Source organism: Notothenia coriiceps, unplaced genomic scaffold, assembly GCF_000735185.1.
Source record: "Notothenia coriiceps isolate Sejong01 unplaced genomic scaffold, NC01 NC01_scaffold00020150, whole genome shotgun sequence".
Taxonomy (NCBI): Eukaryota; Metazoa; Chordata; class Actinopteri; order Perciformes; family Nototheniidae; genus Notothenia; species Notothenia coriiceps.
The window spans coordinates 69,501-96,077 of NW_011352851.1; the positions used below are offsets into that span (position 1 = coordinate 69,501).

Genomic DNA, 26,577 nt, shown 5'->3' on the forward strand with positions numbered 1-26,577 from the left:
TTTCATTTTTTATGTTGAGCGAAAGTCGATAGTTGGTTGTTATTTCGTCATGTAAAGTCCGCTTTTCGTCTTTTCGTTCTATCTGCATGTGTGTCTTTTGTTTTTTTTTTTGTGTTGTATTTCAGTTTCTCTACTTGCGCCCTGTGTCTCGGTCCGGGAGGTACGTCTGGGTGTCTTGGCAGACCTGTCGCTAAAACAACAGTGGGTCGACCGACCACGACCTTGCCCGGCATTCAGAGCAGGGTGATGCCAGCCCTACACAGTGGGAAAAGGCATCGGGTAGGGGCTCGGGGTGAGGAAGTACGCGAAGCGCATGAATAAAGGAAACAAAAAGACGAGAAGGAAGGAGAAAACTCAGTGACGGAGAGTCGTAGAAGCTCTAGATGTTGGGGTCGGAGTAGGTGCGGCAGTAACGATAGAAAGCGACTGTGGAGGTAATAGCGTCTTAAACATAGACTATTCGGGAACAAAAGTCTATGGTTCTGGTGTCTGTTCAATGCTCTTTCTCACCCCCCCTTAATGACATTGCGATGAGAGGTGTTAGGGAATGATGTCGGGTGGTCCAAATGTCTAAGGTTTTTTGCTGCGACTAATTTGCACCATCTGTTTTACTCCGGCTTACACTCAGTTGCTACACAGCCCTTTTCTTGTCGAGTCGAACTTGACCAGGACGTATTTTTCTCCCCCCCAGTAAGTCAAATTTCATGTGACACTGTTACCACGGACTGTACTTATCTCTTCCTGATTTGCGCCTTGAAGTGCACAGTTCCCGGGGGGGCCTGCCACACCTTTTTGCAAGACGTCGCTTGTCGTCCTGTTCACCTCTCAAGTCGCTTCCTCTCTACTCTTATTTCTCCTCTCCCTACTTGACCACCCCCCTACTCTCTCCCAGTCTGTCCCTTTACCGAGAGAGGGGAGACAGGAGACGCGTCTTGGACACCAGTGTGGTGATCAAAGAGAGAAGAAAGGAAGGTAAAGTTGGATTGACGCTGTGACGTCGGAGTTGTTCTCAGTTCTTGTTCTACGAGTAAAACTAGGAAGCCACGTTTTTCTTTGTGCACTTTACGTAAAGTAATACGTACCATATTCAGCTTCACTCGATGCTAGAGGGGGCTTGTGGTTAAATATTCAAGATCACCCACATTTGTCCTACCTGGTGTTCCAGTTATACCCCTGCGTCATGTTGTGTAGTCTTTTATTGTTTAACATATCTTAACTAGGAGGTAACCTAGAAAAAGGGACCAGTAACGTTTTGAAATTTAGTATGCTTTCTTTGTCGATTAACACCTAGAACAGAGGACACAGGTCCCCGAATGTCTGCCCAGTGCGATGTCTGTGGGTAGTACGCTCTCTTCCGGGTCCGTGGGTTCCGCTCCACCTAGGGGCGGTGCCAGTGGTCGCAAGTACAAGCTACCTCCTGCCCCTGAGCGACGGTGCGCCGGACGGGAAGGTTCAAGGTCGCGCTCGCCCGCGTCCCTCTTCTCTGCGCGACCGAGTTAGCGGATTGTCGGAGTGGTTGGGCCAGTTGCACCTCCCGCCCCTCGCTGGGATGTGTCGCTGGTCGGGCCACTCACCACACACACTCTACTGAAGACTGGTTCTGTACTCATAACAAAAGTAAGATTTCCGAAACCTGCTAATCGGGACGACGTGACTAGAAAAAGATTCCCAAATGTCGCCTACGAAGTAAATGTAAGTACTATCGGACTGAGACAGTAGGTCAAGATAACATGAACTTTCATGAAACAAAACTGACCAACTAGGACTCACAATTTTGGACTATGCTGCCAGCGTAGATGAACCGGACTTATTTCTTATCGCAAATAAAAAATGAGGTCATAAGGGGGTCCAAGTACAAAGGTCGGTCGATAAATTCACCGAATTAAGTTTCACAATAGTATAGGTTACCGCCAAGAGTATATTTGTAACAGAATGCATCTCAAGTATGCATATAAATGTCAAAACCGACCCAAACAACAAAACTCTGTTACACAAACGGTAGAATGAACAAAAGTCGTCACCTGGACTTGACTTCTCTGCGCTTGGGGGTTAGGTGCGGGCGCAGCTCCTGGGGTTAGTCAACGCACGGAGAGGTTGTGTGGTCTAGGGTGCACTGCCACCCGTCTCCGTCTTCTCCTTGTTTCAACTCAGTGTGTGAGGAGAGAAGCATTCGACAGTGAATGTGAAATTGGAAAACCATCCGTTAGAACATTTTTTTATGCGTACGGCTATATCGACATATTATACGGATACACTCACCACATCTGGTCGAGAGGCGAGGAATGTAAGAATATGTACAGCTGCGTCGGTCCTGAAAAAAACTCCTCTCTAGCCGGCACAAAGTGGGCTTTTTATGGTTCCGACTTTGTTGTGTCACAACTAAAGAGGAAGTACGTAGACGAGACACACGTCCCCGTATATGGTAAGAGGAAAGACGAGCCCGACATGTTTTGTCGAAATGACAGTGATCCGATAAAGTTTTTTACACGACGGTGACAAGCGACTATTAAACTATCCGACCGCTTGAAGGACATGACAAGCGGTCTCTGTCAGACTTGGTATGTTCTTTGGCAAATTGTAAGTTATCGTTTTGGCCACGCTAAGTGACCAAGGTCAATGATGAAGTCGTGAGTTGTGGTGAAGAAATACATCCAGGTTCAAGTCGTAAGACCCAGTCTTCCGGAGGCTCCAAAGTGTAGACACGCGAAAACCAAAACCTTGGCTTGTAAACTTTCTGTGTTTGTTGCATCCCACGACTTTCCCCGGGCAGTCACTCGTGACTGGTATCGTCCAACAAGACAGTAAATAAACTGCAGACTTAGCAGAACTCGCGAGTCAAAATTTAGTTTGTCTTTCAGTCGATCAATTGCGAAAAGGACTACTTGAAGTAAGCACACAGAAACAGGAAGAGTCTAGGTCTCTCGTCGTTGGCCCAAACTTATACTGACGTGCGAGGCCCTGGCGGCGAGGAGTCGTGTGAACGTGACCGTTAGGTGGTAGCTACTTGCGCTGCCCATCCCGCGAAGAAGCGTAAAAGTATGAACGTTTAGTTTTATGGAAAACAAACGATGGGAGATTTTTGGTCTCAAAACCAGACCAAAGACACGACCAAAACAACTTACAGATGTGACACACTGGACATTGTGTTATTATTGTTATATCCGTAACAAACTAAATTCGTTTGTTTGTCTAAAGCGAAACGAAGGACGACTTTCCCATAGCGAAGCAAGAAACCGTCCGTTAATATTCTCGAAGTAGCCTACAAAATTCCCGTAAAAAAAGGTAATAAAACTTAAATGTTTCAATCCGTGTCGTCGTATGTCGGTATATGGTAATGAGCTAGCAAGACTTCACAGCTTCACACAAAGAAAGTAAAACAAAAGTCGTTTAGTCTCTGAAAACTGTATAAACTCGTGATGTGTACATCAGCTCTAAGACGCCGTTAATTTTTAACTTTAATTTTTTTCGAGCGTCATACACAGCCAAAAAACCGCGTGGCCATAATAACGTCTAATGCGCTGAGCTGCGAGTGGACGACGTGAGTTTCGCTTCGTGAAACGTTCGTAAAGGGATTAATCAAAAAATAACTCAGCGTTCATTGAGTTTCCACAAGAGTCAACAAGACCGACAACCCTCGTGTTCACCTTTGTGACACAGCGCGCAAGAAACGACGCAAATTAGTAAGATGTAGTCCTCGCCTCTGTCCAGATTACTGTCGGAGAGAGTCCCGGTGGTCCTCCTCCGTTCTCGTCTTGTAATGCGTTTCCCGAGTGTCCTTGTACGATCATCCAACCTGACATCGTATCGATAATTCTCCTTTTCCTACATTCGATTTGTCGGCTAGTTTATTTTCTCGCGTTTCTGTGTTCACAGTTCTGCAACGAAGTTTTTCACGACCTACCAAAGACACGACCACAGACAAGAAAAACTTCTAAGACCACGTCTATTTGGAGACCATTTATAGGGTCACCCAAAGACAGTGTAAAAAAGGTAAAGTCACCACAGGAATAAAAAACATAGTTGGTTGGAAAGAAGGGGACAAGTCTTGTATCTTTCTGTACACGCTACGAAGAAAAGTACAATTAGCAGTAAGAACACTACTGTCGTCTTAAGAAAGTGGTTTTAACAGGAAAAAACAAAATAAAGTTCTCACGGTTTCAGACGTTGGAACGAACAAAAGGACGCGACACTCCTTAAAACTTTACTCAACAACAATAGCAGACACGTACTTACAAATTTCCTCTATAAAATCTGTGTAGATTTGTCTGTACAAACGACATATGACAACAAACATGCCTCCACACGTAGCGTACTGAACCACTCATACTTAACCATACTACGTGATCATGGGCACAGCACCGAATTGCACAAGTACAAAGGTGTCAAGACAAATTTTTGTACAAACCAGCTGTCTGATTTATATGGACCAAACTCTCAGAGACGTCCCAATCACTATTGTACTTCAAGACTCACTGAAGCACCTAGCTCGTGAAAATAGGAAATTATACGTCGGTCGGGACTCAAAAGCCAACATAATGCTGTGAGTCTGTCACCCCAACACAACGCCGAATAACCCTCATGCACAGTGCACATGGCACACACCACACAGCATGACAGTGTACCGTGCCACGCGAAGCGCCGACAGCCAATTGTTTGTGCACAAACCTACAAGGGCTTCCTTCTCTTGTTTTTTTCGATAGACAAAAAAAACGCGTGTAACAGCGTACTTACAAAGACGGGACTTCTTCACACACACACACACACGAGGGGAGAGGGGCAGAGGACGAGAGGGGGAGTCGGTATGCAACGGGGTGTTCTGCCTCCTCCGTCTAACCGAGGGGACGGAGGTTTGGGAAGTCACTCGACAGCCTCTCCTCGCGTGCTCATGGTGTTCTGCACCGTCTCCTCCGTCGAGCCGGGTCACCATGCTGTGTGGTGTGAAGTTTGTGTCGTGAACCGTTTTATGTAGCGTTTGCGTTTTGTCGGTCACGCGGATTTTCAGGATTCAAAAGTTGAGCAATGTTCAACTTTTGAAGCTGAGGTGGAAGCGTCAGCCAATCAAATCCCGTTTATGCAAATCTGACAGTACAAGCGCTAGCCAATCAAACCGCGTGTAAGCTGGGAGAGACATACTGCAGTTCATTTCCTCATATTCCAAACGAGAAATTACGGTAGCAAATCACCCGGTTCTTCACGACCAGTAACTATTTACCGGTATAAAAACCGGAGGAACCAGGCATGGAGGGAGGTGGCAGAGACAGTGGGTGAAACTGGTAGGTTTTCGCCTGTTTGGGGAGTTTATATATATATATTGCTCGCATAAAATCCCCGGGGTTTTTTGCTTTGTATGTCGGGGGCGGGAGATTCATGTGATTGGTTGTTGGTCGCGTTGCTCGCAAAAAATCCCCAAGCTTTCAGACACGCCCAGCTCCAAGATTTTCAAGATTTTTTTAACACTGCTGTGCGGACGGGAAGTTTCTATATCATTACTTTTACAGAAAGGTAACATTAGTTGATCATTAAACTTAGCCAAATATCAATACCCTTTACCCTTGGACCCAGTCCAACAGAAATAAAATAGATGTTGTGTGTAGGCTACATATAATAGCTATATATAAATCGAAACACATATGAAGAACAAAATGAGTCACTGGTACTTATTGGCAATGTGGGGTGATTTAACAAAGTAATAAGTCTTCAAGTGTGGTTTTTCTGATATCGAAAATATGATGGATGTCTATATGATGGAACACTTAAGTTCACAGTAAAAACAGTGTCTCGGTCACAGCATGTACCATTGCCTCATTTCATCTCCAACAGGAAGTCAATGCTTTCAGGTGGCAGTGCCCAGTCTCCCTGACTGAGCAGCGAGTGCAGATTCGCAGCAGTGGCTTTTTCCCTCTGACAGGTGCTCCAGTAGCGCAGCATGGCAAACACTCGCTCCACATGAATTGAGTTGTCCTCTTCAATCTGTTCTATCTTCACAGTAGAGATTTCCAGAGCCAGTCTGCCAATCTCCCTCCAAGATTTGCCAATGGTACGAGCCACGGTCATCAGCTGCTTCTCCTGAACCAAGCAAGAGCCTGTGCAATGAGAGAGACACATCAGACATTGGTCAAGGTCTCTACAATGTATTAAGGTGAATATCTTTGTATTGCTTCCCCTTATTGACCTCATGTAAACAAATATGCAACTAGTGCCCTTTAAGAGTGATCTACCAGGGAAGAACACACTTCCCTACATGCTACAAACCCCCACTACTTACATAGTGTGCTCTTTATTATTCTATCTCCCCTGCCCCTCAGTCAGCTTGACACCCACCTTTTTTGCAGATCTGTTTGGATGGAATGATCTCTTGTAGGTCAGGAGTTTCTCTCTTTCTCTTGATTATTCCTTGTCAATAGAAACGTTTTATATTTAACATGGAAATCTAAAAGAACATCAATACTGAATACTGAACAGACTTTGTCCTACCTGAAGACACTGTGTTTATGTTCAAATCCTTAATAAAACAAAGCATTGGGAAGGTTTCCTGCAGGGCGTGTTCGTTCAGCAGTTTCAGTAGACCCCGCGCTGCTTCAGGCCCTCTTTGGATGATGAGATCCAACAGGTCAGTCACCTTCTCACTAGGAAAACGGCCTGCTTTCACCTGCTGGTAGCCGTGAACAGACAGCAGGCAGCGAGAGTCTGTATGCTGCAGGACAAAATCAGCATCTGCGCTTAGAATTTCTATTAGCTTGACCTTCAGGCTTCTGAGTAGCTGGATTTCTGCTGCTGGTTCCTCAGCCATGTCTGAATGTTACTTCAATGAGAAGAAAAAAAAAAAATAAGTGTTCATCCATCATTGAAATGCAAGCAAAGATCGAATCAGAAATATTTGCAAAACAAGTATTGAATTCATTGTTGCAGTTGTAGCCACTGGTAGCCAGTAATGAGAGCAGAGAGCGGTTGAGTGTTGAGAAACTGTCGGGCTGCTGCATTCTGGATGAGCTGCAGAGGATGGACAGCACTTGCAGATAGACAAAGCAGCAAGGAGTTAGAGAAGTCAAGACAAGGCGTGAGATGACACAAGCCGGGACCAGAACCTGCGTTAAGACACTTCTGGGTCAGTATCCTCCTGATGTTGTAAAGAGTGTTTCAGCACGAGAAAGTTTAAGCAGCGATGTTGGCAGAGAAGGACAGTTTGTTGTCCAGTGTCCCACCCAGAAAACTTGCAGAACTCAGTGTTTTGAGTTTCTGACAGGCAGCTCTACAGGCTGACTGTGACAGGGTTTTAGGTGTACGGGAGTCTGTGGGAAGGGGAGAGCGGACAGAGTGATGAGGATATGTGCGATGCATGTATTACGGGATAACACGTGAACAGGAACAGAGAGTATGCACATCTGAACAGGGAGAGGGAAGCAAAAGCACAAATAAGATACCTAACAGAGTCAAAGTAGAGTTGGCCTCCACTCAGACTCCTACAAGACTCCTTTGTCTTTATCTGTCTCCTTCTGCTGAGACTGCCGCTTTAAGAAAATGCTCGTTTATAGGGACACCAGGCTTGAGAACTCACTTGGCTAACTTTGCTATAGCTATAACAATGAGGTGATACAATGAATTAATTCAATTTAATGCAATGGCCCACATTAGAAACGGCCACACTTCACACTCTAATCAGGAACATGTAGGTCGACTTTTTGAAGTCCCGAAAAAGCTCCACTGAAGAAACCGAATTTTTCGGAATGTTAACACAATTTTAAACAAAGAACAGATTTTACACACAGCACACTAAAATGGTAACATGGTAAATTGGCTGGATTTATGTAGCGCTTTTCTAGTCTTTAAGACTCTTTAGACGCTTTGTTACAAGTCAGCCTTCACACACATTCATACAGAGGCAGCCTTACAAGGGGCCACCTGCTCAGGGACATTCACACACATTCACTCACCATTGGCCATTCAATCAGAAGCAACATAAAAGAAAGAGCTTTGCAAAACAGAAAATATACTCAGCAAGAAGTAAGTTCCTACTTAAAGTGGACCTATCATGCTACATTTGAAAAATATATTGTAGGGCTACACCTATATAAGACATGTCTGTGAAGTTTTTTTTTCAAAATACCAAACAGATCACCCATTTTAGCCATGCCTCTTACTGTTCAAACCCCTCTTTTGCAGCCTGGTTAGAGAAAAGCGGATCTTGGGTCCTTAGCTTGAAAAAAAGAAAAGAAGAGGAGGCGGAGCTAATGCCTCATCAGAATTCTACCGGAGATCAAATTAAATTCGGTTGTAATAAAACGCCATCCAGTTTAAACCACGTCAAGGATTATTTCTGAAATAGTATGGAGCTCAAATGCTTTTTCTCTTGCGGGTTTATCACAAGGTGAGTTCTTTTTTTATTTCCTGCTTTTTAAACACATGTGCTCTTCAGTACAGGTTAGCTCTGAGTGTTAGCGAGGCTTGCTAATGTAAACAAAGAAAAGATTACGTCCAAAACGCGTCAGGCATTGTTTCTGATAGCAACTTGCTGTGGGTCACAGCGGATGGAAAACGTCGACGGATGGAATCTGCATCCGCTCGTTGTACACCCGTTTTTAAAAGATTCGGGTACGGAGGAAAATAGAAAGGGTTTTTCTGACGCTGCATGAGTTCCCACACGCACCGAATTTCACAAAGTGCATTTTGCAAGTATGAACTGCAAAATGTGAGATTAGCATAAAACTGAAGGTGATGGCCAGCAATACAAACTTCCACAAATCAGTGTGAGTGGAATTTTTGAAGACCCGGGAAGCTCTAGGAGCCAAGACCCCTCCTTTTCGTAACTTAAACACAATTTGAACCAAAGAACACATTTACACATAGCACACTAAAAGAAAGAAGCAAACACAGCATAAAATATTCTCAGCATTGACTTTAAGCAGTCCTAGGTATGTTCCTCCACGTCAAAATGAACACTTAACGGATACTATTGATTGAATAGATTGGACAACTGTTAATGGATAACAGGACTTCTTCACTTAGTCCTAATGGAATTTTTCTTGGTAACACTTTCAAGGCCATTGTAGCAAGTCCCTATACTTGCCAACATTGAGAAATCAGAAATCGGGAGCATTTCAAAATGCAAAATGGGGGGGGGTTTATCGCCGGAGCTGTTAGATTAACATTAAGATGCTTATTGTAGTTCTAATTGCAATGCCAACGCCACTCTATCAAGGAAGATGAAATAAGATGCTTTCTTTGAATACGACCAGCCGACTAATTGTTTGGGAGCTTTGGTCCTGAAGAATGTGAAGTGTTATAAGAAACAGTCATTCTAAGGTTAAGTAGGTTTTATAATGCTGTAAATCAACAGAACTTTCTATAACAATATGTTTATTTCTTATGAATTAAAAACAACATTATTAACCGGTATATTCTACGTTATTAACAGTATTTATGTCAGTACATAGGCACCAAGTACGACTTTATATAACAGATAGCATATAGTAGACTCTTACCATTTATTGTAACAGCTGGAGTAACAACACGATTAAAAAGAGTTATTTTCAACAGACGGAAAACATTTCTTGTGTTTACAATGCTGCGACGCATTTCCTTCTCCGTACTTTCTTAGACTGCAGCATTTTTGTGTGCTTCCATCCAGTGGACGGATGACTTAACCGCAGGAAGGTGCCATGGTCGTGGTGATTTGGTGACATCTGGTGGAAAGGAAAATATCATCATAATAACACAATGTTTAAGCAAAGATAAGACGTTATTGATGGACATGTTGTAAGCAGAACAGACACCGACTCAGAGAAAAAAGGTTCAGAATCAAGCAAAAATAAAAAAATTAGAGATATTTGGAGAGAAAAGTGAAAAGGGACTTTAACAGTTTGAGCAAAATATGTCTATTGCCAAAGGCTATATGAAGTGTGCAAACCACATAGTTTTGTATCTGTCATATCCAAATTCAGTTAAACTTCAGTAATACTACAATAATTAAATATATAAACTACTGTATCTATCTACTGTATCTATCTATCTATCTATCTATCTATCTATCTATCTATCTATCTATCTATCTATCTATCTATTTAGATAAAATCGTTTGTTTAACCAAAACTAAATGGATTCTCTTCTTCTCAGCACTCTTCCTCAANATATGTCTATTGCCAAAGGCTATATGAAATGTGCAAACCACATAGTTTTGTATCTGTCATATCCAAATTCAGTTAAACTTCAGTAATACTACAATAATTAAATATATAAACTACTGTATCTATCTATCTATCTATCTATTTATCTATCTATCTATTTAGATAAAATCGTTTGTTTAACCAAAACTAAATGGATTCTCTTCTTCTCAGCACTCTTCCTCAAAACTAGAAGCTTAATCATTTATGTTGACTTCGAGAAACGTGTTGTTGTTCATACTGTGGAAGGGAAATGCTGTTAACATGGAAATAAATATTTGATAGATCTGTTTGAGCAGAAAAGATTCACTTTATGAATTCCAAACAGAAGGTGTGTTTTCAGGAACATGCAGGGCCATGTGAATGATGTGGAATACACAGTGCATCTGAACTTAGTGTATCATTTCCTGCCATGGCCTCTGACTGTTAGCGGAGGAAAATTATCAGCCACCACTGGTCACACGTCTGCTTAGTCTGTTTACTCAGCCTCAGCTCTGGGAAATGACAAATCAATATGTTATTCCTGGACAGATATTTGCTTTGTGTGAGAGGTAAAGCCTCTGGAGCCCATTTCATCCACACACAGTATACACTCTGAGTCCCTGTGTGTGTATTAGCTGTCTGAATAAATCCAGATTTCTCTCTGCATACAGTAGGTGGAAAGTAGAGAACCACCATTTATTCCTGTTGTTTATTCTTACCACCCAGGTGAGACTGCTGTTTCAAAGAGGAATGCACATTCATCTATCTATATATATATAAGTAGAGTCCATTTATGATCATGTACTTTTAATGATTGTATTATGCTTTAAATCTTCATTATGTTCAGTTTTTATTTGAGAAGATACATTGTGAAAACTAAGACAAATCTCAAACACACTGATCTAATTATCTAAAAGAAAATACACATGTTGACACTATGCATTGCACTCTGCTGTGTAATGTGCCTGTGAAATGTGCACTTAGTCATATTGCATTAAAATGAGTGCAACACAAGTGGAGCATATTCTATATGGAAGATGAAAATGAACTTTCTCTGCCGCTCATCGAGCACGAACCCACTCATACCCTTGTGCTTTTCAGGCCCCATCACACTCTCTGTCATGTGGTAAACTCCATTTATATGTGCATGCTAGTGGTGGATGGTATAATAGCTTGGACGCTCCACGGTGCTGATGGAAAATAATGCAGTTTCCTTATGAGTGGCTCTGGCTTTATTCTCCAAACCTCTGCACAGGGAAAATTGGGATTTTGTACAAGAGATTGTGTGTGTGTTTTTTTTATGTGTGTGTGTGTGTGTGTGTGTGTGTGTGTGTGTGTGTGTGTGTGTGTGTGTGTGTGTGTGTGTGTGTGTGTGTGTGTGTGTTCTTTTATTTATGTATGTATTCAATTTGAGAGAGCCAGCGCAGCGTCTTATGCCCCCACGCCTTAACAGATAAATTATATTTACATGTAAAATGACAGACATGGAAAATGGCTCTTACTGACGGTCTTTAGCACTCTCAACCGTAACAAAATTGAGCTATATGTACATTTGTAAGGTTTACATTTGGCTTTGTTACACAATACATAGTGTAAACAAAGATACAAATGTGCACAAACAGGATTCCTTTACAAGGAAGCAATGTTAAAAATCTTATCTATAAGAATCCACCTAACAAAAAGCTTTAAATGTAGAAATGTATAAAAGCTCCTCTCAGAACTTGTAGGGTTTTATGCTCCGAAACAGGTTTAATCTTTTTGTATAAATAGACTCTCCTCAGTAGAGTCTGTCTGTATTTGCTGTAGCTGACCGTAGTTCAGTTGGGCCTGCACAGCACACAGGGGCCTTTGAGAGCTGACCCCCCACTCTCAGGGTGAATGGAGCAGCAGCAAGGGGACAGCCATGCATTTGAGTGACTCTGACATGTCTGTTTGTTTAACATGCATTATATATGAAAGATCAGAGTGAAAGAAGAAAGGAGCATGAGAACAGGGCAGCAGAACAGAGAGAGGGATGAAGGGAGAGACGCCAATGAAAAGACAGACACTGGGAAGACGGTGAGAGAGGGGTCAAAGGGAAGCGGCTGTTTACAGTTGAGTGGACACATATTGTAGGTGGAAAGCTTCAGTTTCCCGCAATAACAGGGCTACATTTGGTTTTATGAAGGAAGGAGTAAAGTCAAGAACAGAAAAGTACAAAAGAGATTTCTGTAAGGCTCAACTGTAAGGATATTATCCTCACCATTAGAGAAAAGAGGTTGTCATATAGTACAAGGCAGGTCTGACCATCAATTATTATTCAGTGTGTCATATACATTCTTTCTGATTAAATATACATGAAGATGTTGTTCATTATGGGATGGGGACGGTTTGCAGAAGACTTATAGGTTGAGCCTGTAATGTAATTGACGGGACCATTAACGCTGATAGAAGTGTAAATAATTTAAGTGTGTGTGCTCCTCATCAGCCTTACTTGAGAGAGGAAACTGCAAATGCCAAACAGAAAGGCATTTCCCGTCCTTTAAGTCTAATGAATGGAAAATACAGTGAGTCTGACTGACATACACATATTCAGACTGCATTGAAGCCATGGAGGAGCTGCTGGAAAAAAAGGGAGTGTGTGTGGGTGTGTGTATTTTGGAGGCTGATAGGTATGCAGGAGACTGTAAGAGAATTACAGTTGATGCCAATACGCCATACTAACCTGCTGTAATTCAATAAAGTCAGTGCTATGTCTTGATCCTTCATCAACCATTCAAATCTGCATCATCACATCAAATGCAAAGAAACAAAAAAGGGGAGAGAGCAAATTGATGTTTGTCCAATGCAGGGAGAGTTGACCTCTAGAGGGAGCTCTTATCATTCTAAAGTATTATGTGAGTGCTTTCAGTCCCTCCTCACACAGCTCCCCATTTAAACATATGTATAATTCCAGCCATGAAGCTCAGACATGCATCAACCTTACAGCATATCTGTTTTTGGACAACACGTGTAAATACATTAAAATAGTTTGGTCTGTCATAAACTCTGTTACCTCTGTGTAAGAACCGAAGTGACACTGTGCTTCTGAGGTCCGAATCTGAAAGTGAAATGTTTTCTGAGGACATCACACCTAACCTTTTGATCAAAGTCACTGTTACCCACTGTCACACCGACTGAACATCAACTAACATCTTGAAATGCATTTAAAGTCCTTGTGGATTTGCAGCGACATCAAAAGTAATGACAACACTGGCTCAAAATGCAAGGAAAAGCTGAGTGGAATATCTTCCCAATGTTGTTCTGTTTCCAATGCGACCTTTTAGTGAAGAGGTGAATTGGGATATATCATTTAAACAAATAGAGCAGTCTACAACTCAGCTTTTTCTCTTCTGCAATTCAAAGCTAATTGCACCTAAAATCTACTAAGTTTGTATGTCTGTATTAGCTTTTTTGTGTTCACATTCCCAGGTGTGCCGTCTTTGAATAAAGTATTTGATATAATCTCATGTGTTTAGCACAGCTTGCCCACAGTTTGGACGACATGTGTCGCTCGCGCTACTGTTACAACGTATCGCCATCATTAATAGGTAGTGAGAGGTTTTTTAGATGAGGTCAGATACAGAGAAAATTAAAACCAGAAAGATATATATTGCAAACATCCCTGTGGACTGCACGCACAATGTACTGCATACTGTATACAAACTTATTTGAATTGTTAATACAGGTAGCTAAAAAGTTTACAGAATTCACGATTTACTATTGAAGTGAGGCAGAAATTAATATACAGAAAATAGAAGGGAATTATTATTGAACCGACTGCTTGCATTGTCTTCAGCTATATGTCCTTGTGTTTCATTAGGTTTTCAGGCTTAAATTATCATCAGTGTTCATCGTCAACTGAAAGAATCCCAGGAACTTCATTGATTGGATCAATAAGGAGATAACAGTGCTTTGAAAATCAAAGTCCATGCTGTACGTTTCTTTGCCTTCATAACAATTATATGACCAACCAAATTGTGTTCAAATTGTTCCCGTCACCTACCACCATTACTTGCAGACACTCATTTATTTTGCACTTATAAACCTCTTAGTATTGGTTAAACAGCTTATCCGGACTTGGTTAAAGAAGACCAATGGATATATTCCTCGGTATTACCTTCAACAAATGATGGTCTAGCTACAGTAAGTTAATTCAAGGAAAACAGGGTGGATGACATTACAGGGATTAATGTATGTGTGAGTTATATGCTGTAAGTATGTGCATACATCCAAAGCTTCGAGGCGGTTCTTCTGTTTCTGTGATTTCAAGTGTTTGTGACAGCCTGCTGTGTTTTCGCAGTATATTGGTGTGAATGTGTGTTTGAGCCTGGGTGTATGTGTGTGTATAATACAGTAATTGGTGGCAGTCGGATATGGCAGTGATTCACATTTGAGTGTTGCATCACACCCAACATCCCCAGCGGGAGGAAGTCTCCTTTCCAGAATTTATAGAAAATAGCTTTGCTTGAAAGCCTTGAAAAAGATAGATGGATTGAAGTTGGAACAAAGAGTACTATTCCATTATTATTTCTAATCAGATACGATGGAGTGTTTTCCCCTCATTGTCTACACATTTCAGCACCCTTACTTTATGTCAATGCAGATTGTATAACAAAATAGAATTTTATATGAAGTGTTTCTCAGAAATACTTTAAAGCTCTAAGGTAACAAATTAGGTTTCTTTAGTGGATTTATACGTTTTATAACCAGGTCCTAATATCTCCTTGGGTTTCCAGTAACCTGCCTATTCAATCGAAAGGAAATAAGGAATCAATTATTTAGTAAAGAAACCAAATGAGGGGAAACCCAGTAGCAGAGTGATGTTTGGAAAATGTTGATTTATGTTAGTCAGGTGGACTCGACTGAAGCCGTAGTGAGAGTTTGAAGTTTATTTTCTTAGCTCAGGGCTCGGAAATCAGTCCAGGGTGGTTCCCCGCTCAACTCAGTGCACCAGAAAATCAGCTGTAAAAATAATGAATATGTTGCAAAGCAAAGGAATAAAATATGCATATTATGCCTATGTTTACTTGACTGTCAATGACCAATTTCAAAAAGTGAACATTTTACTATTTCTATATTCTATTGGAACACTGTATCCCTGTCATCTCAATATATCTCCATGCTTTAACAAGACAATCACTTAGTGTCTGGCTGTGGCCTGCAACCCACAGATTGCACTATTCCTCCCATGGCCAAGGGAATGGGGCATTATGCAACGAGTGGCCTACCACAGGTCATTAAGATGCCCTCACTCAGCAAAACTGGTACATCTGCGCGTGCTGATCAGCCCGGCCCTGTGGTTGGTGGAGGGATGATAACAGCACGCTAATTAAAAAGCCATTTATTGGAGAGAAAGACCAATTAAAGGGCCTAATATTTGATAAGGCTCTCAGTTCACTAAGCAGCAAGCCCACCTGGGAAGTATTTATTAAATGTTAATGGAGACTCTAATTAATATCCAGGGCGGATTAATGTGCAGCTGAATATTATTCATATTCACAGAGAGGGAGGGAGAGAGAGGGAACAAGTACAAATGAGAGAAAGATTTGTAACTCAGCATTTTGCTCTGGTAGGGTGAAGTGAACACAAGTGGCTCTTATACAGGTTTGTCATCAATCCAGAGCGCTGCTGCCATGGAGCATAACGATTCCTTTTTCCATGCAAAGTATTCAAGCAGAAATTCAGATTTTTTGTAGCAGTAAACGATTTTCTAAAAGCAGCCAGTTAGATTTGGATAATCTTTTCCGTGTTTCTCTGTATATTTATTTTCAAACCAATGTGCCCAATGAAGGGAATGCTTTATTTTTTTTTAATTACTTTTTTGTGTTCCACATTAGATTTTTTTGAAAACTTGGCATACAAGAGACTGCAATATGCGACATGTTATATACAAAAACATTATGTTTTGTAATTAATTGATATGAATTTCACTTCCAAATGTAAATTTAAACTTTTTTTTCATTTTTCCACATGTTTACTTTAAGGATTATTATATAATTTTGGCTCTGCTCCTCTCCTCTTTCCTTGTTCTTTGTCATATTGACCAGAAAATGACCAGGGGGACAACCAGGTCCACACTTCAAAAAATACAAAGTCCTTTGTATTAGTGTGCAGTACAAAGTATTTATAGTATGTGCGCTCTTATTTGATTTACTTGCACTATTTTATCTGTTTTATTGTGTTGCACTGTTGGAGGAGCCCTTGACCTAAGATTTTCATTGTCATAACTACACAGGAGCGATGTACAAATAACAATATTAGCCTTGAATCTTGAATCTCTTCTTGAAGATTCAACTTATTGTCATTACATAGTACAGGTACTATGCAACAAAATGGTTTCTCTGCATTTGAGCCATCCTAGTGTTAGGAGCAGTGGGCTGCCATTAAGTACGGCGCCCCGGGAGCAGTATAGGGAACAGTGCCTTGCTCAGGGACACCTCAGTAGCACTTGGTCTTTCTGGTGACCTTCCAGTTGCCAAGCCAAGTCCCTATATGGACTTCGCCACCACCGCCCTCTGTGTCCCTGCCTGGTTTTGTGAGTGTGTCAGTTGTCCTTGCTTCTGTCCCTTAGAAGCTGGTCTCTATTTATAAATCGTGTTTATACAAAAACAGGGTTCTCCTGGTCACTGAGCAGCACAGAGCTTTGGAGAGTCATTCGCCGTGTTCCTCAGCTTCTCAACAACAGAGGACAGACCAAGTTGAACTTTAGATAACAAAATGATTTCCCCCTAGAACCGGCCTCTTTCTCCCCCTTTCCTTTTACAAATAGTTTTGTTTGTTACTGCTGCTGTGAGCCGAGTTATTGTCTGACTGTGAAGATGGTTTCCTCTCATTTTCTTTTTATTGTGATGAGGTGTTTTGGTTTTCCTTTGACCTTGTTTACATCCCTTCCACAAGCTATTAGGAACTATGTAGTGTGTCTTCATTACAGATGGCTGCTCTATTAGCCAAGACTAATAGACATGGTCACAGAGGAAGGACATGCCAATAGCACTAAATATGCTAAAGGTAACGATCCATTGAATTGGTGGCAAGATTAAGGTTAAGGATAAAGGTTGAGGTTAGAGTGACAATCTCACATGTAAACTGTCAAGGGGCCAGCTGTTTACCAGTGGCAAACAAGAGGTAAGCCACAACACACTAGCACTGTTATCAACTCTTGTTGCTAGTAATTCCCAATCTGAGTTTAATTTTGACATGACTGATCGTGGTTTGTGTGTGTCTGCATCTCTTGAGGGATGATGTTGGCAGGATAAACTCTGTGAGGTTAGAGCTGGCATTACTGTAATACTATGAATAATAGAACATACCTCAACCTGTGTTATTTAAATGTTTCATTAATTATTAAGAGATGCTGACCATGAGCTTTGCACCTTTATGTAAGGTGCACACTCTAGGCTCTTTGGCATAGAGGGTGAGATTGTATGTGTGTGTGTGTGTGTGTGTGTGTGTGTGTGTGTGTGTGTGTGTGTGTGTGTGTGTGTGTGTGTGTGTGTGATGGAGTGTTGGGGTGCCATACAATTTGTGGTGAATTCGATTTTTCTAAAAGCATCTCTCAATAAGAGGCTGCTGAATGCGTTTGCCCTAATGGCCTGCCATTTTATATTTCTTTAATAAAGTTACGGAGGAGTAAATGGTCAACCCCGCAGTGCTTCTCCACACACACTCAACCTTGCAAAGTACACTACATTTTCATTGTAAGCTGAGGTGCAGACATTAACCTCAGTTAATTCTGTGTGCCAGAGAGAAACTGAAGCTGCATAATGCTTACCTCCTAACACTCAGCACACTGGGAAATCCAGTTTTGTGTGTGTTTCTTTGTGTGTGTTTGTGTGTGTGTCTCTGTGAGTGAGTGTTTACATATCTGTGCACAGTCACTACGTCAGCTGAATGTAGCAACTCTGTATCAAAGCATAATAATGTGATCCCAGCTTACTTTAGAGTGACAATCCCATTTCACCCAGGCTTCACAGCTTTGGTGAAAATTCAACACCTTGCTCAGACTCAAACATATTCACGCTCCGTTGAGTTGAAACTTCCCTGTGAGCGAGTGCGTAGAGAGATAGAAGGGCAGAATAAAGAAAGAGTTTCTCTGATGTCAGATGAGAAAACTGCACACACATGTAATTATGTTAGTGTTTCACATGTCCTGACAAATAGAACAAGGAATCCAGTTTCCTCTTTCTGGTGCCAAATATGAGAACCAAAAGCAATCTGTCCAAAGCGCTTATCTCCTGCAGTATGGTGCATAGTTGTTTGAGGAACCTTTTCAGATCATTTTCAACACAGTGTGCGCGTTAATGGAAAGTGGACTTGTTTTGATTCCCAGATGGCAGACAGCTCATTGTCTGTTGCTATACATAGAGACACATTTAGGACAGAGCTTTCATAAGCCAGTCATTATGGTGAAACTCAGGAGCAGATGGCCCCCACCCTAAAGCCATGCCTGGAATTTGCTTCCAACAACCACCACAAGGACATATTGTCTGTAATATTTTGTATGCATTACTGTGGTAGGTAATGACCCATGGCAATGGAAAAGGAAAATTATGATATGAATCTTTGCTTGAAAAGCAATATGTTGCAATTATTTCAAGTAGTGTTTGTGATAGCTTCTATTGTCCAGGCAATCTGCTTAAAAATGCTGTATGTACAATAAACGTGAATCTAAAAAAAGGTTTCAGATGCTTTGAGGAATAACAACAACATTGGAAACACAGTAACAATAACAAAACGGTGTGCTTTGGTTGAGCATCTCGTATAGGTATTAATGTACAAATGTGAACCTGAGCTATATGACTCGGTGGTTCAATAAGGCTTAAAGTCTGCCAGGTAAGTGAGTACGAATTTGCTCAAACATAATGGTGCTTATGAGGAGTCCATATTGATTTAGTGAACATTTCACTGACACATATTTAGTTGTCATCAGAGCAACCTTCTATAAAATATGTGCTAATAAATAGCGGACCCTTTAACCTATAGATTTTCTCTAGGGCTATCCTCAGATGGTGCTATGGTTTATTAAACAACAATGATACATATCACCATCGACCCATCCTAATCAATTATTTAATCCTAAGGCCAGGCCATACCAGCATATTTTACAGCTCCTAATGGCTATATCTATCTGTCCCTGCCATTTATGCCCCTCCCTCTCCCTCTAATATTGACTGAGAAAAGCTAAGAAATGACTGTTATTGAGTAGAACAATGTCTGGCCAAAATTGTATTGACTTGGACAGTATGTATTCATCAAAGTTCATTCCATTGGTAATGAAAGGTCTTCCATGGATTTCACAAAGTGGAGGAGTCAACGTTATTCACATTTGTTATGTTATTTTAAGTTTTTTTGTTGTTGATAAGAATGCCTTATATTTGTACATCAATATTCCCTATGAATGTTTTTGCTAATATGCCTAGACACTAATTTCTATTTAAAGGTGTAAATACTAAATGTTTTCAATATTCCAATGAAAAGGAAGGAAATATCCATTTGGCTCAGTTGGCTTTCAGTTTACAGTTACAATGATATGATGAACTGATCATCTCTTCGTAGAAAGGACATGCCGGTAAATGAAAACTTTTTCAGACTAAAACATTTATATTTGGATTAAAATTATGTGGATTCCAGACAAGAGATTTTTTGTAAAAATATAATAGCTACTAGTTAATTTCGTAAGGAAAGAGGTGCTGAGACAGTGAATGATTTGCTAAATGTAATCCAGTTGTTTGTGAAGCCTCTCTGAAGTGGCAGTGTGACAGGCTATTGCCTACAAAAAGAAACAAAAGAGGAGTTACTTATCACAAATATTGAAATAATTCAGACTTCAGAGTCTAAAACGTTTAATCTTAGGGAGTCTTCGCCGTTTTTCTCAATTAGTTTTGGGACCCTCTTCCGGTTTAAACTTTGGTGCGCACTCCTGCGTTGCAGTAACGCTCCTTAACGTGAGTTGCTGGAGAGAAGAAGAGTTTGGCACCACGCATGGCACCTGTGTAGTTGGCAAGCTAGCTAGGGTAGACATAAACAAACATTGGAAAACGTTTTCGACATTACAGAGGAAGAGCGATGGTTTTGGAGACACAATTCCCTGCCACAGTAAGTCTGAGTCAGAGGAAGGGCCAAAATGAACTTATGTGACCATGCTAACAATGTAAATATTAATGCTAACATAGCGTTACCTGCGTGTTCCCCAGTGTGCGTGAGTTGGTGATCCTGGATGCCATAACACAATCCTGATGAATGAAACTCTACAAACTGTAAGTAAACATTATTAAAATTGTTTGGCCGCCGTGCCATTGCTTGGTGAATACAAGTTTACAAACTGTAAGTCATCTTTATTATGTTTTTTTGGCCGCCGTGCCAGTGCTGTCCGTACAGTTTTATGGCCGTGTTTCTGTTGTGTATCTGTTGATGAACACGTTGTGAGTAGATCTTGGGCACTCACTGTTACACTTTTACTGCCGAGCCGAGGTTCCATTTATCAAAAATACTGGGTAATTCAGGTAAGTCAACCCTGTTTAACACAATATTGTTTTGTTGGGTAGTATGAAAGCAAATTAAAATGTGTTGCATATACTTGTATTTTACATTGTAGTTAGCTAGTATTTGTAGACTATTTAGAATGTGGTTATGCTTGCAGGGTTTTCTGCAAATGTTACATGGAGTTATAATTGTTGTTATCATAAAGGCTCATCAGCATAATTAGAGCCTTTCTTTCCCTACAATCGGATAGAAAACAATTTGGGAAATCTCATCAATTAGTGTGATCTATAATTTATTTAAAGCTGTGCTTGTGGTTAACTGTTGAATGTGTGGTATTACACAAACTGTATTTCAGCTGCTGATGAGTTATTGTGATTAGACTTTGGCAACAGTCTCATGGCTGCACAGTTTCTTTGTTGACAGAGAGTGGTTGTGTTCAAATAATTCTGTAGACTCAGCTTTTGTACAGTTGAGTGATGGTAGCTACCCTGCCATTAGTAGACCAAAATGCTTGTCATTTTTGTTGTTGTGACAGATTAATGAAAATCTATTCACACCGTTGACTCTTGTACTATACATAGAAAAAAACAGATCTGTCTGTATGGTAATTTTTGACAATTAGTCTTTGCATTTTATTTTTGGTCATATAAGACTTGCTATTTTGTCCTTGTTTCTTGGTGGGACTTTCTATTGCCAATAACATGTTGACATGATGATGAGTGTGCTTCATGCTGGGCATTAAGAAACCCCATGGTCTTTTAGAGCTTGCTATAAACCTTTTTTCATGGTAAACGTTTTGACATGTCATAATAGAAAAAGCACAGGTGTGTCACACACCTCAATACATCAATAATGGCTTCAGTCTACTAATTGTGGACAGCATGCACAAAGCAAGGCCCTGACATTGGCTTACTTCATCAACAGGAGCTATAGTTTATTTTGCAGGAGGCAAAAATGTCAGACATTGAATGCAAAGTCAAAACGACCGCCTCTCCCCTCTCTGATCACTCAACATCTCCATGGATCTCCATATCCTTGTTCATACTAGTTGTAACTTTAAAATGTGCCACAATTTTATATACTGATGCATACAAAGCTTTACATCTTTCACATTTTTCATATATTGGGAGTTGTATGCACATTTTTTACAATATAACTTTTCTATGACGTTTGTTGGATTGAAACCACTTCCTTTTTTCCAAATATCCCTGCTTACTATCTTAAACATTCAAGCCAGCAGTATAGCGTAATTTCTTCAGAAATGTTATGACCTTTTAGGGAAAATGGAAATGCCTCCCATGAAAAATATCTATTTAGTTATAAAATTGTATTACAAACTTATTTTGTTAGCATCGGGGTTTATGATTATTATATATTCTTCTGCGTCACTGTGATAGCTGAAATCTATTTAATTTTTGAAGCACAAGAAATAATGTTAAAAGTCAGCAGGGGTAAATTATTTTTGCTATTCATTCTATTGTATATGATGGTCAATCAAATGGATGATTTAGCAGAAGGACTTAGGTCGCTGTGTGTGTGTGTGTTTGTGTGAGCGCTCTCACTCACATGTGTGAAGTGGGTGTGGACATGGGAACTAATGGTGACTTATTAACATCATAATTCAGCCAGGCAGGACAACTAATCACTGAGACCTCAAGATAGACCAGCCACAGGGGGTGATGGATGAGGCCTGTGTGTGTGTATGTTTGTGTGTGTACACGTTGGTGTGTATGTGTGCATCTGCATTTATGTGTGAGTGTGTGTTTCTGTGTGTGTTAGTGATAGATTAGTTGTGTGGTGGTCCTTTCACACTGAGATGTCTCCCAATCAGTCTTGATGATTAGGTTCTATTGATGAGGTGCATTGATGAGTGTGATTGTGGGTCTAGGGCGTGGCAAAACATTTCTTGGAAACAGGAAATACACCCAGCTGGTATCCTTCAGGATTTGAAGAAGGTGTATTAAGGACTTTAAGTATATTACTATGTGTCTGCGTGCTTTGGAGTGTGTTTACTTGTCTGCTGATGAGTATTTCTGTGTTTTTGTTCGTGTTGGGTCTGCTGTCTGCCTTTAGCTCATGGAGGGCTGGACCTAGGCCGTTTATCACAAGGAACTCTATAGTGAGGAGTGTGTGGAAGTCCCTTATTCACTCTTATCCTCCTCCATCTGTGTCTCCATCCATCTCTTGGCCTCCTCCCTCTACGATGCCACTCATTCGTCTTTGGCTCAGTCAGGGCTGTTTACACTCATTTAGCTCCAACTGAGGTGCAGCCGGGGCAACCTTTGAGGTATTTATAGGCAGCAGGTGAATAACAACGTAAACAGGAAGCAAGAGAGAATTAAATAAAAAGAACATGACATCATGCGAGAAAAATAATAGGCTTCTTTTAAAGTCATAAACCTAGACAGTGACCACAAGCTGCAAATAATGAGATTTCCATTATGGCTTCTGCTCTCTTAAGCTTGCAGTTATTGTAACCATTGTAAGCAATGAAATGACATTGCAGAGATGATTTTACACATGTGTGATAGGAGTTATTGTTAATATCGACATGTCCCCACCCTTCCCCTTTCTCTCTCTCCATCCCTTAGCAAGCAGCGGGGGCCAGCGGAACAGAGGAAGAGACAAACTGAATTAGTGTTCTTTTCATCATCCGTGACCAGCGAGCCGTCTGATAACCCTGATCTCATTATGAACGCTAATTGTTAAGTTCTCCCTCCTCTCATCCTTTCATGCTCACCGTACACACATTTATGACTAAAGGCCCATCTTAGTGAAAGGAAGCTTATCTCTCTCTCTCTCTCTCTCTCTCTCTCTCTCTCTCTCTCTCTCTCTGCATGTCTAAGTATTTACTTCCTGCCTGCTAATGGCACCATCTTCAGGGAGAGGTCCAATATCCACTTTTAGCATAATCATTCTGAGCATGGGCAGCAACATGAGAGATTTATGGTCTGCTGAATGCATGCTGGCAGATCTTCCAGCTTTCACATCTGAACCTTTTAGCTGTCTGTTTCTCACAACCATCTCCATCCTGCCCCTCTATTCTTCCCCTCTTTCCACTCATTCACTTACTGTGTGCATGTTTGTGTTTGAGGGTAGCTGCAGCTATTTATTTATTGCTGTATGGCGTATTTCTGTATTTTTTACTTGGGTGCGTTAGTATGTATGTACTTCTCAAACAAAAGCAAAGGCAACTTTCCAGCTTTGTAATACATCTTGTGTCCTTGGTTCAACTTTCTGAAATCCTGAATATGGGACAAGGGAGCTTCAGCAATGTTTTGATTATTGGTTTCCTCTATGTTCCTGCTGTGAGTAATGACCACAACTTTTAATGGAGGTCTTACCAGTGTCCTGCTATTAATTAAAGCTTGATTGGAAGAATAAATTAATCTAGCTGTGGTCTGCCCGATCAATAACCCATATGAGGGCTCCATTAAGCACCAAGGGCTGAGTGCCTCTGCATGTGATATGTGTGTGTTGAAGAGTTAGGGGAGTCAAATGGGCCTCTTACATTGCAAGTGATTTTCACCTCCATTAATCATAACAACCTCATCAAGCCGTGCGTGTGTGTCTGTGTGTTTGTGCGTGCGTGTTTGTTTATCCATCCGACTATGCTTTTCCATGCAGCAGAATCTTGTAATTTAATTTTTTTTAGCACAGTCTTGAATTGATTTTGGAGTTCCTCAAGTAGACAGTGAACAGATGGTATTTTGCACACATAATTCAGGGGAATCTGACATTTTTCCCTTAAATCAGTAAAAAACCTCTGCTATGAAACAAAGGGAAATGGCATTTGCACATAAAGTTCACTCAAATAAAAATGCTAATCCAGAATCGGTTTAATATGAAGGTATAATCACTTTGCTGAAGAGCTTCATAAAGGGAGCAAATATCACATCAACTTGTGCTGAATTCTCAAACAAAAGTGAGAAGTTGTACATAAAGTGATATGTTTTTCAATTCCTGCAACTTCTCAGATAAAAAACATATTTATATAGACTTGTGAAGACTGTCTGATTTGAAATATAATTATGTTTTCCCAAGTTATAAATGAATTAGACTTTGAGAGTGTATGTAGAGAATTATTGTATAAATGCACAAAAGCAGATGCAAATTTAGTTTTTAAATGGGCATGTGTGTATTACATATAAGCACATTATCGGTGCCCTACTTACCTAATCGTAATGTTAATTGGTTCAAATATCTATTTACATTTTGATTCAATTTATGGAAAAAGCCATGTTGTTTAAGCTAAATAGCATTTATAACCTTTGCTTTGAAAGGTTAATCTACTAATGGGGCCAATACATGCAGTATATCCTGCATGATGTTGGCATTTTGGGAAAATGCTGGCAAGAAGTGTCCAAAATTAACTAGTTTAGGAAAAAAAGAATAGCATTAACATCAGCCTCAGCTAAACTTTGTTCATTGCTAACCAGCGATTGTTATCATGCCAATCTAAGATGGTGAACTGAACATGGTAAAAATCATACCTGCAAACATTTATTATGAGCATGTTGTTGTTCTGCAGTAGTAAGCCACTTTAATGGTTGAAATGTCAGGGGTCACCAACATATCATATTTCATCATAGTATTGGATAGCAAAGCATTTAGCGTATTCTTCCAAGCAGTCTTCCAAGAGCTACATCTTACCCTAAAGCAAATCCTTGGACCATTTTAAATTACCAACCGATATCTCCATGTATGTCACAGTGGGGCTAAAAATGGAAAGCTGTACCTTTTTTGATGTGCTCTATGTAAAGTAGTTCAGGTAAACATTATAGATAAGATATGCCAATATTTTTTATGTGGATAAGACAAAGTAACATTTACATTCAGTGGCTCCTTTTTAGAAGTTCATGCATTATGAATAGCATCAAGTTAGGGCTGCTCGATTATGGCAAAATCATAATCACGATTATTCTGGTCAATAATTGATATCACGATTATTAAATACGATTATTCATTGACTTACCTCTCTGAAGAACCAGCACCTTACCGTGGTAGAGAGGTTTGTGTGCCCTGATGAACCTGGGGGCTGTGTTGTCTGGAACCTTGTGTTCCTGGTAGGGTCTCCCATGGCAAATTGGTCTCAGGCAAGGGGCCAGACTAAGATTGGTTCACAAGACCTCATGAAAGACGACACACAAAGTAAGGATACCCGGCCCGGAGGAAGCCCGGGGTCCCCTTCTGGAGCCAGGCCCAGAAGGAGGACTCGTCGGCGAGCGTCTGATGCCCGGGCTTGCCACGGAGTCCGGCCGGGCACAGCCCGAAAAGGCAACGTGGGCAACACCTCCGCTTCTCCGTCCCGCGGGCCCACCAACTACGGGAAACTGCAATGGGGTCGGGGGCACTGCCAGAAGGGTGGCAGTGAAGGCAGAGGGTTTCGACGGACCAGACCCGGGCGACAGAAGCTGGATTTGAGGACGTGGAACGTCACCTCTCTGTGGGGGAAGGAGTCGGAGCTTGTGCGGGAGGTGGAGCGTTACCAGTTGGATCTGGCTGGGCTCACCTCTACGCACAGCATCGGCTCTGGAACCTTACTTCTGGATAGGGGTTGGACTCTATTCTTCTCCGGAGTTGCTCAAGGTGTGAGGCGCCGGGCGGGTGTGGGGATACTCACAAGTCCCCGGTTTGGTGCTTCGTTGTTGGAGTTTACCCCAGTGGACGAGAGGGTCGCCTCCCTACGCCTGCGGGTTATGGGGGGGAAAACTCTGACTGTTGTGTGTGCTTATGCACCCAACAGCAGTTCAGAGTATACGGCCTTCTTGGAGACCCTGGAAAGAGTCCTGTATGGGGCTCCTGAAGGGGACTCTTTAATCTTGCTGGGAGACTTCAACACACATGTGGGCAATGATGGAGACACTTGGAGGGGAGTGATTGGGAGGAACGGCCCCCCTGATCTGAACCGGAGTGGTGGTTTCTTACTGGACTT

At 41.2% G+C, this 26,577-nt stretch overlaps 1 protein-coding gene across 1 annotated transcript in view; it reads right to left on the minus strand.

The window, feature by feature from the left end:
* csad (cysteine sulfinic acid decarboxylase) overlaps positions 1-9,585 on the minus strand; it is a 15,875-nt gene extending 6,290 nt beyond the window's left edge. The window contains exon 1 of the mRNA XM_010779386.1: positions 9,480-9,585. The gene's annotated coding sequence lies outside the window, so the exon portion shown is untranslated. The remainder of the gene's footprint in view (positions 1-9,479) is intronic.
* Positions 9,586-26,577: the final 16,992 nt, after the last annotated feature.